General features: G+C 43.7%; 1 long non-coding RNA gene across 2 annotated transcripts in view; it reads right to left on the reverse strand.

Moving 5' to 3' along the window:
* Window positions 1-14,301: 14,301 nt before the first annotated feature.
* Window positions 14,302-16,468, reverse strand: part of LOC111968664 (uncharacterized) — a 28,996-nt gene continuing 26,829 nt past the window's right edge. For both annotated transcript variants that reach the window (XR_002877903.2, XR_002877904.2), the window contains one exon: window positions 14,302-14,748. This is a non-coding gene — a long non-coding RNA (uncharacterized lncRNA). The remainder of the gene's footprint in view (window positions 14,749-16,468) is intronic.

Genomic DNA, 16,468 nt, shown 5'->3' on the forward strand with positions numbered 1-16,468 from the left:
TTCTGAAGGCACTGTAAATAAATGATCAAATAGCACCCTCTTGTGATAAACAGAGAGTGTGAATAACTAGAGCTACACATTCTTCAACTTCACACTTAGATAAATACTCAGAATGGAGACTGCAAGCTATCTAGTCTCAGTAGTTCATCCCTGAGGTCTTTTGTACAGTTCTTGTGTGAGAAAAATCCTAGCTCACCTGGCACAGCTGTGAAGATCTAAACGCACATGGCCATGAGCTGCAAGACATAGGAGAAACAACGGGGCTTTTAATGTGAATTAAAAGGATGGGAGATGTGGAGTTGATTTATGCTGAGTTCTAATAATGAAAAGGCATGAGTTTTCTTCTGAGAGCCTCAGAGGACCTATAACCTATAAAAGTCACCAGCAACCACAAATGATGACCTTGAAACTCATGTATTGGTCCTAACTCCCCTCCAGTCTAACCCTACTTGCACCCTCTGTCTCTGAATATCTTCCTCTGACACACACACTCTCCCTCTGCCCTCATTTTCTAACTCCCTTGACCCCACTCTCTGTGGGTCTCCATTTTTTCCCCATTCGGTGCAAACTGTCATTCTTTCCTCTTGTTCTCTCTATTTCTCTCCCCTCTGTCTATCTCTCTCTATGTGGTGTGCTTTAGGGGAGTTTAGTCCATCCATAAATGTCATGATCAAAGTCTGGTCGTTATTAGTGTTAGACATGACCTCTCACCCTTCTCTGCCAAATGTCAGCGCCCCACATCTCTCTCTTTCAGCTGCTTCAAATAAAGAGGCCACATCCCAGGGAAGAGAGGTGGTCGTAAACGACAAAGCTTTTAACACGGCTCTTACACATCTCAGGGATAAAGGCTGTCATAAACAACAGCTTTTACCTGCCCTTATAAAAAGAGGAGAGTGATGAGATAAAAGTGACAGATAGGATAGTGTGGGTTCATCTGTTTCACAATCATCACCACAGAATGACTAACCTGAATACAGATGTATTTGTATACTGTAGGTGTCAGTGTGTTCAGTCAGACATAAAAACATTAGAGAGGGATATGTCTTCATTTTTTAAATTTAACTAGGCAAGTCAGTTAAGAACAAATTCTTATTTACAATGACAGCCTACACCGGCCAAATGATGTGCTAATACATCATGTTGGTCTTTAACAACCCCTTGAGAAAATGTTCATTTCAGGTATTCACATTCAATTCATCGATTGTCTGTGAGTAACCATTCCTCACTTTCATTATTTCCATGAAATATTGGTTCATTGCCTGGTTTGTGGAGCATTACACCTTACTGTCCAGCAGAGGGCAGGCTAAGACTGCTGTTGAACTCAAGTGTTGATTTGATAGCCATCTTCCTCCCACAGTTTCACTGATGCCATCCATGGCAGGCGTTTTTACGATCATGGAGGATGATTTGTTTGGTCTCCCTGTTTTCCCAACTGTTCCTGTCTCTCCCCTACTTTCACCTGCTTGTCATCCCTTTCTACACTCTCCTCTCTACAGCTGTTGCCTAACCCAAATCAAGAGTTATCATACACTAGACATATGAACTCAAACGCATGTTCTGGTGTGTACTCCACAAAAACGGCATGTTAACGTTCTTGTACACATTAACAGAGAAGCAGCTACCACAACTCAGCTGTATCACAGTGTAGGATATTCATTGGAATGACTGAAGTAACTGCCACCTGTAGTGGTTCCACATTTCCCTTCACCGTCCACAGATTTCCACTTCTGTAACCCGGGACAGCTCTATTCTCTGGCTCCCTGCCCAGGTACACTCTATAGCTGCAGCTAATGAACCATAGCATTGGTGCTAAACAGGACAACAGGGAATATGGGTAATATGGGCCAGGTATGGTGAGCTCCATTCCCAGCCCTCTGTATGTGAGTGTTGACCCCGGTAAGGAAAGGCCCGAGGGGCTAGTATACAAGCACCATGCCTCCCACATCAACCCCCACCCCTATCATCCCCTCAGCCCGAACCCAATTACTTATAGGGGCATTGCCTCAACACCATACCCCATCAGCCCTAGAGAGACTAGAGAGAACTAAAGTCCTGAATACAGAATCAAATGTTATTTGTCACATGTTTTGTAAACAAGAGATGGAGACTAACAGTGAAATGCTTACGGATCATTTTCCAACAATGCAGAGTTTTTTACATGTTTTTATTTAACTAGGAAAGTCAGTTAAGAGTTAAAGATAAAGTAAAAAAATATAATAGAAATAGTGGTACGAGGGATAAATACACAGTGAATAACAATAAGTAAGATTAACATGGCTATATACAGTACAGGGAGTACCGGTACCGAGTTGATGTGCAGGGGTACGAGGTAATGTACATATAGGTAGTGGTAAAGTGACTAGGAAACAGGATAGATAATAGACTGAGCTGTGGTAGCAGTGTATGTGGAGCAGTAGCGTATGTGGTGTGTGTGTGTGGCGTCAAATGTATGTATGCGCATGTTATGTGTGTGTGTGGGCGTATGTAGTGTGTGTTGAGGTGTAAGTATGTGTGAGAACCAGGCCAAATGAGCTGATATGTAATCCACCATCAGCGTCACTCTTTCCTATTCACTGTCCTCACAGGGCTATAAACAGAGATAAAGCTATATGATAAACCAGATTATAAACTGGGTGGTTTGAGCCCTGAATGCTGATTGTCTGAAAGCCGTGGTATATCAGACTGTATACCACGGGTATGAATAAACATTTATTTTACTGTTCTAATTGCGTTTGTAATCAGTTTATAATAGCAATAAGGCACCTCGAGAACAGCCTTTAGCCGTGGTATATTGGCCATATACCACACCCCCTCGTGCCTTATTGCTTAAGTAAACCCTATAAAAAGCTCATTTGGTTGAATGCAACTTGGGGTCAACGTTGGATGACAGTAACATTTATTTTGGGGATAATTTGTTATTGTGAGAACATACTATTTATACTTTGCAGAACTAAGTCAATGTATGTTTGCCCTCCTCTAGCTTTTGCACCCCTTAGTTTGCTTCCTCACCTGCAAAATAAAACAAGCAGTCCTTTAGATGAAATGAGGGGAGAACCAGCATGCCATAAATCAGTCGTAAAAGCTGATTTGGTGTTAAGTGTTCCTTTATTTACATGTGCATATTTCATACCAGCACTCTGCCACTGGGAAACGTGACACCTTCATATTTGCAGGTTTAGAATGGATGGAGAAAGACAGAGAGAGAGAAAGTTTGTCCCAGTCAGGGTGCATTTGACTTCACTATCCTACTTTACCATTCCTTCCACCCTTTTTGGAGTAGAGTCAGAGAGCGAGTTCTGTGTTTCCTATTTCAAGTTTAATATGGAGAGACAAGCAGACTGTGTGTGAATAGTACTATAGTAGATGTAATAAGATAAGTTATGGGGGTGAGAGAAGACAGGATATGGAAATCTAGACTGGTAGACAGAGATGTAGAGGAAGGGAAGGAAGGAGAAAGCGAGAGTGAGAGAGAATAAGGTTGTGAAAAGCAGAGGAATGTGTGAATGTGAGACTGGGCCGTCCTGTGTGGGACAGCAGAGCGGAGCGGGGGAGTGGGGTTCTATGTCACAGCTCCTCCTGGGTAATTGGCTCCAGATGCGGGGCAGCGTGGCCTCTGCGCCAGCGAGGCGTCAGGGCCGCATTAAGGGCTCAGCGTAGGGCTGAGGGGATCGGGGGGGAGAGGTGTGCACCCCCCCTTCCCAAAAACAGTCTGCTCAAATCCCCATACTGTGCTGCTGACCATTGCGACCCCCTTCCTAGCCGATCTCCCCCACCTCCTCCTGTCTAAATCAGCTATGAGCTGTTGGAGGCCAACACTGCTCTAAATGTAGTAAACAAATCATTGTTCTCTCCTGCTCTAGTGTTTATGTGTAGTTATATGGAATTATCTTGACCTCTTTCTTCTTAACTATAGTGCGCATTACACATTCCTTAGCAGGAGTTTGTGTGTTTGTCACTATGGAGACCGCATTGTTTGAATCAGTTCATCCTACGTTATTGTGCTGCTATTGTGTCAACCAAAACTGCAGTGAGAAAGAGAAAAGTGATCAACATGGAACTTAATTCTACTGCCAAGGCTTCAAAGACATGCTGTTGACATTTGGTTGGCGTTAAGCGGTGAACTCAGCATTGTCTATCTGTTTCAGTGATTGATAAAGCACTTGAGAGGACAAGTAGGGGAAGTGCACTTTATCGAGCAGAGCCCTGACATCCAGTGGAGTGAAGGCCCTGCTACATTCTAGTCAGTATAATAAGGACGAAGACCACTACACAGAGCCCTTCAACCACAACAGCCACAAAGAAAATGACAATTGCAGAAAATTGCTGTGTGATTGGTGTGTTTTCAAGCTCTTTACACAAGACACTGCCAGTTGCACTGTGAGAAAATAATGTTAGCTTCTTTCAGCTTTACCTTCTTCCATGTAGGCTTTTGTGATCAGCGTATGTCACTCACTTAACAAAGAGGTAGTTTTGAAAAGCTCTGTGGCCATAAATTACACTGCAGGAGCCTGCTGCCAGCCTCACATACACAGTTAACTGAAAGTGCTAATTCTTCACCCTATAGTGTGTGTGCGCGTATAGGTGTGTGTATACTGTATGTGTGTGAAGTGCACATGTGTGCGGGTGCATGTGTGAAGTGATTAATATGACTGGAGTGGTGTGAATGAGGGGACATCTGTGGTGTTAAGAGACCTCAGAGTGAGACATGTTCTTAGTGTGACGTGAAAAGCATGGCTAGTGATAGACCATGTAAATCGATTGGGGTTAAAGAAGTACTCTGTGGGATGGAAAGTAGCAAGAATGAGTGGTTAGAGGGAGCAGGCTGACATAGTAATGATGAAAAGACCCTTCATATCTGTTGACACTGTCACATAACATTATGTACAGATCTATTATAGTATTTACAAGTGGATTCTGACTGCTCTCATGTCTGCACGACATTCCCCAACCATAATGTTCAAATAAAGAAAAACATCTCACATGGCCACTAGGAAAAAGTTTAATACTAAAACATATTACAAGACTCCCTCTCAGCGCTGACTTTGAATAGGTTGTTCAGGTTGTAATGGTAAACAGTAAGCAGATGTTTTACAGGCCTTGGATCTGCTACAGTGCCAGATGGCGCCTGTACTGAGCCTATACTGATGGCTCCTCATCTGTTGCACAGGACCAGGAAGTGGGGCACTCAAGAAGAGGTTCTGCTCTCTCTCATGGCCACGCTCTCAGAGCCAACCACTGATCATCCTGGCTGCTACCACACATCCAGTTACACCAGGACCACCTGAGGAAACTTGGATTGTCTGTCCCTTCATCTGTCTGGCCAGGACCGGTCTTTTCCTACTGGGAGGACTAGAGGCCATTATACTGTGTCCCTGTGGGCTTACCCTGTATCGTTACTCAGTTCTGGGAATAGGAATTCACTGAACGGGAGTACACAGAACAGTTCTGAATTCTGAGACTTGAGAATATATTTTAATAAGGTGTGCACACACACGTACACACAAACAAAAGGGTCAAAGTAGGGACATTGAATACGAACTGGTGGTGGTACCCCGCGTCCTGATCAACAGAAAACATTTAAGAATACAACCGACACCTCTAAGAATAATATGAGAGCTGTGGCTGCCAGCGGGGGTTTAATTTAAGCCCAGTGTCCCCTCCCCACTCCATCTTTCCTCCCTGGGAGAGGGTGTTGTCATTCTGCTGGACACAGGCCCAGGGTGGGAGCCAGTTTGGCAAAACAAAAAAACACTCCCTCCCTCTGCTGAGGACACATGCCCCTGGTCTACATTAACATACATCTCCAACTCAGGGAAAAGCAAGGAGAAAACTCCTGCATTTGGTTACATCTCTCTTCCGTAGTTTACGTAAACGAAGCACGCCATGTCAACAAGCAGTGGTAGAGATGTGGAGTTAAGTCGTCAAACACTAGATGGTGCAGTGATTGAGGAATATTGGCAGCTTACGGTATACTGGTTTCCTTGGGAACATAAGACAGGCCATCAGTGTAGTGATGTTCCTGATTATCACCATTTCAGTGGAAACCTGTGTGCTGACCAACCGACAACAGTGATGACAGATAGCTATAATCTATACAACTCCATATCTGTTACTGGTTAACAAACCTGTGTCTTTACTGAAATGCTTTACAGAAAAGCCTCTCTTTGCAACCTAAATCATCGGAGGGAAATCACACAAGCAGACAAAGGATTACTTTTCTGTTTGGATGTCATACATCTGTGTAGTTATGGGCAAGATGAGAGCAGAGGCGTCATGCCCATAGGGGGCATGTGCCCCCTCAGATTTTTCCTGTTTTTAAAATGTTCAGATGTAATATGAATTACATTTTTAAGCCCCCGTTTTATCATAATTATATATAAAAAGATCTGTCAGCGGTATTGTGAGGGGGGGGGGGGCACACAGACTGGAGCAGGCAAAGAGTATCCCCCTGGAGCAAAGATATGCTTGGCAGGACACTAGCTACTCAATTGTGTGCAGACAGTATCATCAGTGGAGGAGGAAAGGGTTTGTAGAGTGGCACACGTACTGTAGCGTTTGATTTCATTTTAGCTGCCGGTGATGGGCAGGACTCACAGGAGTTACAGTTGAAGTCGGAAGTTTACATACACCTCAGCCAAATACATTTAAACTCAGTTTTTCACAATTCCTGACATTTAATCCTAGTAAAAATTCCCTGTTTTAGGCCAGTTAGGACCACCACTTTATTTTAAGAATGTGAAATGTCAGAATAATAGTAGAGCGAATTATTTATTTCAGCTTTTATTTCTTTCATCACATTCCCAGTGGGCCAGAAGTTTACATACACTCAATTAGTATTTGGTAGCATTGCCTTTAAATTGTTTAACTTGGGTCAAACTTTTCGGGTATCCTTCCACAAGCTTCCCACAATAAGTTGGGTGAATTTTGGCCCATTCCTCCTGACAGAGCTGGTGTACTGAGTCAGGTTTGTAGGCCTCCTTGCTCACACATGCTTTTTCAGTTCTGCCCACAAATCTTCTATAGGATTGAGGTCAGGGCTTTGTGATGGCCACTCCAATACCTTGACTTTGTTGTTCTTAAGCCATTTTGCCACAACTTTGGAAGTACGCTTGGGGTCATTGTCCATTTGGAAGACACATTTGCGACCAAGCTTTAACTTCCTGACTGATGTCTTGAGATGTTGCTTCAATATATCCCCATAATTTTCCTCCCTCGTGATGCCATCTATTTTGTGAAGTGCACCAGTCCCTCCTGCGGCAAAGCACCCCCACAACATGATGCTGCCATCCCCGTGCTTCACGGATGGGATGGTGTTCTTCGGCTTGCAAGCCTCCCCCTTTTTCCTTCAAACATAACGATGGTCATTATGGCCAAACATTTCTATTTTTGTTTCATCAGACCAGAGGACATTTCTTCAAAAAGTACAATCTTTGTCCCAAGGTGCAGTTGCAAACCGTAGTCTGTCTTTTTTATGGCGGTTTTGGAGCAGTGGCTTCTTCCTTGCTGAGCAGCCTTTCAGGTTATATCGATATAGGACTTGTTTTACTGTGGATATAGATACTTTTGTACCTGTTTCCTCCAGCATCTTCACAAGGTCCTTTGCTGCTGTTCTGGGATTGATTTGCAATTTTCGCACCAAAATAGCTTCATCTCTAGGAGACAGAACGCGTCTCCTTCCTGAGCGGTATGATGGCTGCGTGGTCCCATGGTGTTTATACTTGCGTACTATTGTTTGTATAGATGAATGAGGTATCTTCAGGTGTTTAAAAATTGCTCCTAAGGATGAACCAGACTTGTAGAGATCTACAATTTTTTTCTGAGGTCTTGGCTGATTTCTTTTGATTTTCCCATGATGTCACACAAATAGGCACTGAGTTTGAAGGTAGGCCTTGAAATACATCCACAGGTACACTTCCAATTGACTCAAATGATGTCAATTAGCCTATCAGAAGCTTTAAAGCCATGACATAATTTTCTGGAATTATCCAAGCTGTTTAAAGGCACAGTCAACTTAGCGTATGTAAACTTCTGACCCACAGGATTTGTGATACAGTAAATTATAAGTGAAATAATCTGTCTGTAAACAACTGTTGGAAAAATTACTCGTGCCATGCACGAAGTAGATGTCCTAACCGACTTGCCAAAACTATAGTTTGTTAACAAGAAATTTGTGGAGTGGTTGAAAAACAAGTTTTAATGACTCCAACCTAAGTGTAAGTAAACTTCCGACTTCAAATGTATGTTTGTAAATGTATTTGATCAAGCTATGTAGCCTATCAATTCCTTCTTGATTAATAAATACAACTAAAATTTTTAGTTTTTTCTCTGTAATACTAGCCACCTAGCAATTTTATTAAGTTGGCTTTAGGTAGCCAGCTAGGTTCATCTATACGGAGAAGGCATCATCAAATCAGCAATCGTGCTTGTTCCCCGCCATTCGTTCATTTTTGTTGTTCATTTTTGTAGAGGGCGTCCCCTATTCTGATTTTCAGCTGTTGTCGAATACACATGGATGTGAAAAGACGACTGTCTTCCTCAATAGTGTGCAGATAATTCTACTAGATGGAAAGCCTAAATTATAATGACATCCGGGCATTTAAAGTAAACTCGATTTTTGAAATTTCACATACTATAAAACTTCTGACAATTTTCTATGTAATGCATGTCAATAGGAAAATAGAGCTTTTACATCGTGTAGAAACCTAAAATTCCACAAATGATGTTTTCATTTCAATGACAGGTATTTGTATCAACATTTTAGCTTTTTATAATAGCCAAATATATTTACATTATTATTTATATTATTATTATTGAAAACTGTTGTCCTGATTAAAGAAGCAATAAATATGGCCTCCTTTAGACTAGTTGAGTATCTGGAGCATCAGCATTTGTGGGTTCGATTACAGGCTCAAAATGGCCAGAAACAAAGCCCTTTCTTCTGAAACTCGTCAGTCTATTCTTGTTCGGAGAAATGAAGGCTATCCCATGCGAGAAATTGCCAAGAAACTGAAGATTTTGTACAACGCTGTGTACTACTCCCTTCACAGAACAGCGCAAACTGGCTCTAACCAGAATAGAAAGAGCAGTGGGAGGCCCCGGTGCACAACTGAGCAAGAGGACAAGTACATTAGAGTGTCTAGTTTGAGAAACAGACGCCTCACAAGTCCCCAACTGGCAGCTTCATTAAATAGTACCCACAAAACACCAGTCTCAACGTCAACAGTGAAGAGGCAACTCCGGGATGCTGTTCTTCTAGGCAGAGTTGCAAAGCATCCCGGAGTCGCCTCTTCACTGTTGACGTTGAGACTGGTGTTTTGCGGGTACTATTTAACGAAGCTGCCAGTTGAGGACTTGTGAGGCGTCTGTTTCTCAAGTTAAAAGTTAGTTTGTGGAATTTCTTTCCTTAATGCTTTTGAGCCAATCAGTTGTGTTGTGACAAGGTAGGGGTGGTAAACAGAAGATAGGGCTATCTGGTAAGACCACGTCCATATTATGTCAAGAACAGCTCAAATAAGCAAAGAGAAATGACAGGCCACAATTACTTTAAGACATGAAGGTCAGTCAATGCAGAAAATGAATAACTTGAAAGTTTCTTCAAGTGCAGTCGCAAAAACCATCAAGCACTATGGAACTGGCTCTCATGAGGACAGCCACAGGAAAGGAAGACCCAGAGTTACATATTTTGCAGAGGATAAGTTCATTAGAGTTACCAGCCTCAGAATTTGCAGCCCAAATAAATGCTTCAGAGTTCAGATAAGACATTTCAACATAAACTGTTCAGAGGAGACTGCGTGAATCAGGTCTTCATAGTCAAATTGCTGCAAGGAAACCACTACTACAGGACATCAATAATAAGAAGAAACTTGCTGGGCCAAGAAACAAAAGAACTGGACATTAGACTGGTGGAAATCTGTCCTTTGGTCTGATGAGTCCAAATTGGAGATTTTTGGTTCCAACCGCTGTGTCTTTGTGAGACGCAAAGTAGGTGAACGGATGATCTCTGCATGTGTGGTTCCCAACATGAAGTATGGAGGAGGAGCTGTGATGGTGTGGGGGTGCTTTGCTGGTGACACTGTCTGTGATGTATTTATAATTCAACGCACACTTAACCAGCATGGTTACCACAGCATTATGCAGCGATATACCATCCCATCTGGTTTGCGTTCATTTGTTTTTCAACAGGACAATGACCCAACACACCTCCAGGCTGTGTAAGGGCTATTTGACCGAGAAGGAGAGTGTTGGAGTGCTGCATCAATCAAATGTATTTATAAAGCCCTTCTTACATCAGCTGATGTCACAAAGTGCTGTACAGAAACCCAGCCTAAAAACCCAAACAGTAAGCAATGCAGGTGTAGAAGCACGGTGGCTAGGAAAAACTCCCTAGAAAGGCCGGAACCTAGGAAGAAACCAAGAGAGGAACCAGGCTATGAGGGGTGGCCAGTCCTCTTCTGGCTGTGCCGGGTGGAGATAACAGAACATGGCCAAAATGTTCATAGATGACCAGCAGGGTCAGATAATAATAATCACAGTGGTTGTAGAGGGTGCAACAGGTCAGCACCTCAGGAGTAAATGTCAGTTGGCTTTTCATAGCCGATCATTCAGAGTATCTCTACCGCACCTGCTGTCTCTAGAGAGTATAAAACAGCAGGTCTGGGACAAGGTAGCACGTCCGGTAAACAGGTCAGGGTTCCATAGCCGCAGGCAGAACAGTTGAAACTGGAGCAGCAGCACGACCAGGTGGACTGGGGACAGCAAGGAGTCATCAGGCCAGGTAGTCCTGAGGCATGGTCCTAGGGCTCAGATCCTCTGAGAGAAAGAGAATTAGAAAGAGCATACTTAAATTCACACAGGACAACGGATAAGACAGGAGAAATACTCCAGATAACAGACTGACCCTAGCCCCCCGACACAAACTATTGCAGCATAGATACTGGAGGCTGAGACAGGAGGGGTCGGGAGACACTGTGGCCCTGTCCGACGATACCCCCGGACAGGGCCAAACAGGCAGGATATAACCCCACCCACTTTGCCAAAGCACAGTCCCCACACCACTAGGGTGATATCTTCAACCACCAACTTACCATCCTGAGACAAGGCTGAGTATAGCCCACGAAGATCTCCGCCATGGCACAACCCAAGGGGGGGCGCCAACCCAGACAGGAAGACCACGTCAGTGACTCAACCCATTCAACATTAGACGCACCCCTCAGGACGGCATGGAAGTGCACCAGTAAGCCAGTGACTCAGCCCCTGTAATAGGGTTAGAGGCAGAGAATCCCAGTGGAGAAAGGGGAACCGGCCAGGCAGAGACAGCAAGGGCGGTTCGTTGCTCCAGTGCCTTTCCGTTCACCTTCACACTCCTGGGCCAGACTACACTCAATCATAGGACCTACCGAAGAGATGAGTCTTCAATAAAGACTTAAAAAGGTTGAGATCGAGTCTGCGTCTCTCACATGGATAGGCAGACCATTCCATAAAAATCGAGCTCTATAGGAGAAAGCCCTGCCTCCAGCTGTTTGCTTAGAAATTCTAGGGACAGTAAGGAGATGACCTGGCCTGCATCAGATGACCTGGCCTCCACAATCACCCAACCTCAAACCAATTGAGATGGTTTGGGATGAGTCTGGTCAGAGTGAAGGAAAAGCAGCCAACAAGTGTTCAGCATATGTGGGATCTCCTTCAAGACTGTTGGAAAAGCATTCCAGGTGAAGCTGTTTGAGAGAATGCCAAAAGTGTGCAAAGGCAAAGGGTGGCTACTTTGAAGAATCAAAAATCAAAAATATTTTGATTTGTTTAACACTTTTTTGGTTAGTACATGATTCCAAATGTGCTATTTCATAGTTGATGTCTTCAGTATTATTCTACAATGTAGAAAATCGTAAAAATAAAGAAAGACCCTTGAATGAGTAGGTGTGTCCAAACTTTTGACTGGTATTGTATACATCTGCGCACACAGTACATTCGGAAAGTATTCAGACCCCCTTGACTTTTTCCACATTTTGTTACGGCCTTATTCTAAAATTGATTAAATCGTTTTTTCCCCTCTCATCAATCTATACACAATACCCAATAATGACAAAACAAAAACAGGTTTGTATTTTTTTGTTTCAAATGTATAAAAAATGAAATATCACATTTACATAAGTATTCAGACCCTTTACTCAGTATTTTGTTTGAGCACCTTTGGCAGCGATTACAACCTTAAGTCTTCGTGGGTATGACGCTACAAGCTTGGCACACCTGTAGTTGGGGAGTTTCTCCCATTCTTCTCTGCAGATCCTCTCGAGCTCTGACAGGTTGGATGGGGAGCATTGCTGCACAGCTATTTTAAAGGTCTCTCCAGAGATTTTCGATCTGGCTCAAGTCCGGGCTCTGGCTGGGCCACTCAAGGACTTGTCCCGAAGTCACTCCTGTGTTGTCTTGGCTGTGTGTTTAGGGTCGTTGTCCTGTTGGAAGGTGAACATTCGCCCCAGTCTGAGGTCCTGAGCGCTCTGGAGCAGGTTTTCATCAAGGAACTCTCTGTACTTTGCTCCGTTCATCTTTGCCTCGATCCTGACCACTCTCCCAGTCCCTACCGCTGAAAATGCATGGATGCTGCCACCACCATGCTTCACCGTAGGGATGGTGCCAGATTTCATCCAGACGTGACGCTTGGCATTCAGGCCAAAGAGTTCAATCTTGGTTTCATCATACCAGAGAATCTTGTTTCTCATGGCCTGAGTCTTTAGGTGCCTTTTGGCAAACTCCAAGCGGGCAGTCATGTGCCTTTTACTGAGTGGCTTCTGTCTGGCCACTACCACAAAGGCCTAATTGGTGGAGTGCTGCAGAGATGGCTGTCCTTCTGGAAGGTTCTCCCATCTCCACAGAGGAACTCTGGTGCTCTGTCAGTGACCATCGGGTTCTTGGTCACCTCCCTGACCAAGGCCCTTATGCCCAGATTGCGCAGTTTAGCAAGGCGGCTAGTTCTAGGAAGTCTTGGTGGTTCCAAACTTCTCCCATTTAAGAATGATTGAGGCCGGCCTCTCGAGTGGCGCAGTGATCTAAGGCACTGCATCGCAGTGTGCCACTAGAGATCCTGGTTCGAGTCCAGGCTCTGTCGCACCCGGCCGCGACCGGGAGACCCATGGGGTGGCAGGCTGGGCGCAATGCACGCTGACACGGTCGCCAGATGTACAGTGTTTCCTCCGACACATTGGTGCGGCTGGCTTCCGGGTTAAGCGGGCATTGTGTCAAGAAGCAGTGCGGCTTGGCTGGGTTGTGTTACGGAGAAAGCACAGCTATCAAACTTCGCCTCTCCGAGTCCATACGGGAGTTGCACCGATGAGGCAAGACTGACTACCAATTGGATACCACGAAAGTAGAGAGAAAAAAGGGGTAAAAGTTGTTTTTTTTTAATATAAAAAAAGATGGAGACCACTGTGTTCTTGGACCTTCAATGCTGCAGAAACGTTTTGGTACCCTTCCCCAGATATGTGCCTTTCCAAATCATGTTCAATCAATTGAATTTGCCACAGGTGGACTCCAATCAAGTTGTAGAAACATCAAGGATTATCAATGAAAACAGGATGCACCTGAGCCCAATTTCGAGTCTCATAGCAAAGGGTCTGAATACTGGTGTAAATAAGGTATTTCAGTTAATACATTTGCTAAATTTCAAAACCTTTTTCGCTTTCTCATTATGGGGTATTGCGTGTTGATTGTTGAGGAAATTGTTTTATTTAATCCATTTTAGTATAAGGCTGTAACGTCAAGTGGTCTGAATACTTTCCAAAGGCACTGTATATGCAAGCCAAACTAGCAAAGCTCTACCAGAATACTCCAGCAATGACTCACATCCCTGACGATAGCAGATCTCCCATGTTATTTTTCATAGCCAGCAGGCTGTCTGCCTGTTCTAGGAACGTCCTGCGGGGTATGGGGGAGGCCAGGGAGATTTCCTGGATTAGGGAGCCTCCTAACCCCTGGTTGGGGGTGTGAGGAGAGGGCGGTCTTCTGCTCTGCTTTGGGAGGGAAATGGAGACCAGTCAGTGAGCCTAATTCCTCAGATTAGAAGCGGCAGTTCAGCGACCAGAGGTTCCAGAGGGTGCAGAGAGAATCTAAACAGCATCGTGATTGGAAACATACTGGGCATTTGGCTTTCATTAGCTACAGACAGAACCCCCAGCCCTACACTGCAGAGTTTGTCCCAACGTCAATAATATGGCTGTCAATCACACACACACGCACATACAACATGCTCGAGTGATTATCATTCCACAGTAAAAGAGATCACAAAAGTCCTCAAAAGACCAAAGTCAATTATACAAATCACAATGTTTCCCTTTTATTTAACTTCAAAGATTGACAATTTCATATTTTACAGTACAATAAATGGATCATATAATGAAATAGTTGATAAGCATTTGAATGACTTTTCTTCTATGGATACCGGAGGTGCGGTATAGAGGAGTGTATAGTATATTCACTCAATACATCAGAGCAACATTCAGTAACTGGGCAATCTTATGCTTTCAGAGTCTGGATGCAGTGATCTTGTGGTCCTACCACTGACCTGTTTGGTGGTCATAGCGTCCTGTTGTGCTGCCAAATATTATTTATTTGTCAGCATTTTCCCTTTATGCTCCATGGAGCAGGTACGTGGCTTGTCTGGTCATGTGGTCCTGTTCAGGGGTTCTCTGCCCAGGTACCACAGTGACACAGACTGAGCAGTCCCACAAACAGGCTGAAGATCAGCAGAAACAGAGCCTGGGGGCACAGGGAAATGACATCATCTTAGTGATACAGTGCAGTCACAGGTTAGTCATGATTATTACATTGCATGACATTGCCAGCAGATATGAAAACATTGCCATTAAAAATGTTACATTTTCTTTCGTTTTTTGGGGGTCCTTGCAAACTTGCCTTTTCCATGATTTATGAGGCTAAACAACTTCAGTATGAGGATGAATTTGGGAAGTGTGCACTTACCACCACAGACTCCAGAGACTTTGTACACACGGTATACTTAACACCCAAAGCAAACTACAGATTAAAGAACCTAAACATGAGAACATTAACCAACAATTCGAAACCCATTTAGCTAATAAGGTCCTAACATTACCAGTAGATGCTAATGGAACAATAAATACCCCCCAAAAGGAAACCCCATCAGTTAAATGACTTAACACCTACCCACAACCCCAAACACATTCCTGATGTCAGGGACGAAGATGGCCAGCAGCATCACGAGGTGTGATAGACCCAGGAGAAAGGCCTATCTCGACAAAACAGCATTGACATTGCCTTACGGGCCTTTAGGACAAACAGACAGCCATACCAGTTTAGCGCACTAATACAACTAGACTCATTAAAATATGGTGCTGTGATAGGAGGCAAGTCAAATAACTATGGGATAGACAGTTTGGTAAATATTTTTGTCATTTACCAGATAGAAAGCCCCAACTACTCATATATATGGAAGTATGAGTGTGAGCAGACAAGCAGACACTGAGGGCAGTAGTCTTAGAGGGGTCCAGTGCTTACAGGGAAGTGGATGGGGGTACAGTCAGCAGCACAGCCAGCAGGATTGTCAGACGCTCAGGCATTTTTGTTTTTAATTGAACCTTTATTTTGACACGGAGTCAATGCTGAGACCAAGGTCTCTTTTCCAGATGAGCCCCATCACCAACATCACTCGGAAGGTACACGTCGTAGCCTAGCAACAGCTCTGTGTCCATGTGGCCTGTCAGAGAGCAGAGTGAAGGACTGGTCCAATATAACATTTTAGGAGGTGGAGACACCATGGATTTAAAAGAGCTTGTAGTGTCAACCATCTCTCTCTCTCTGTGAGGTGTGTCACTGCCCACTTAATTTGGCATTTTTAAGCCAATTATACACATTTGTCCATGGAGCCGAGATACATTTTTGCAGTTTTAAAACCAATTTCCTGCAATTCTATGCATTTTTCCATGGCGTATGCTGTTCTTTTGCTCAAACAAAATCAGTACTGCTTAATTCATTGTTTCGGGAATTTTCAATGCTCCCTGTCTAGATTTTATTTTGGTGATTGTTAGTTCTCAAATTATATTATTTAAATATAATAGTCATATAATAACAATCATATTTTCTACATACTTTATATCTGGTTTGAGTCATTGAAGTTTACACTGAAAGCGGTTTTCCATTCACGAAAATGAATAATAAATATTTGTTTTTTTGTATCGTTTTTTTTTCTTTTTTCTCACACACAGCCAGCCCAAGGATTACAATGGCATAAAAATCACGGTTTAGAAGGATGTGTAAGGGCTGCATCGGTCAGGCAGGCAGGGTACTGACTGGTCCAGCTCACAGTAGATGGGCAGCACAGCAGTGTGGCAGAGGAAGGAGAAGGCCATGGTGGGGATGATGTAAGCACTCAACACACATCCATCATTCACTACACTGCCGTCATTAACACCTTAGCAACTTATACGGTTACCCAGGGAAA

This window comes from Salvelinus sp. IW2-2015, linkage group LG9, assembly GCF_002910315.2.
Source record: "Salvelinus sp. IW2-2015 linkage group LG9, ASM291031v2, whole genome shotgun sequence".
Classification (NCBI taxonomy): Eukaryota; Metazoa; Chordata; class Actinopteri; order Salmoniformes; family Salmonidae; genus Salvelinus; species Salvelinus sp. IW2-2015.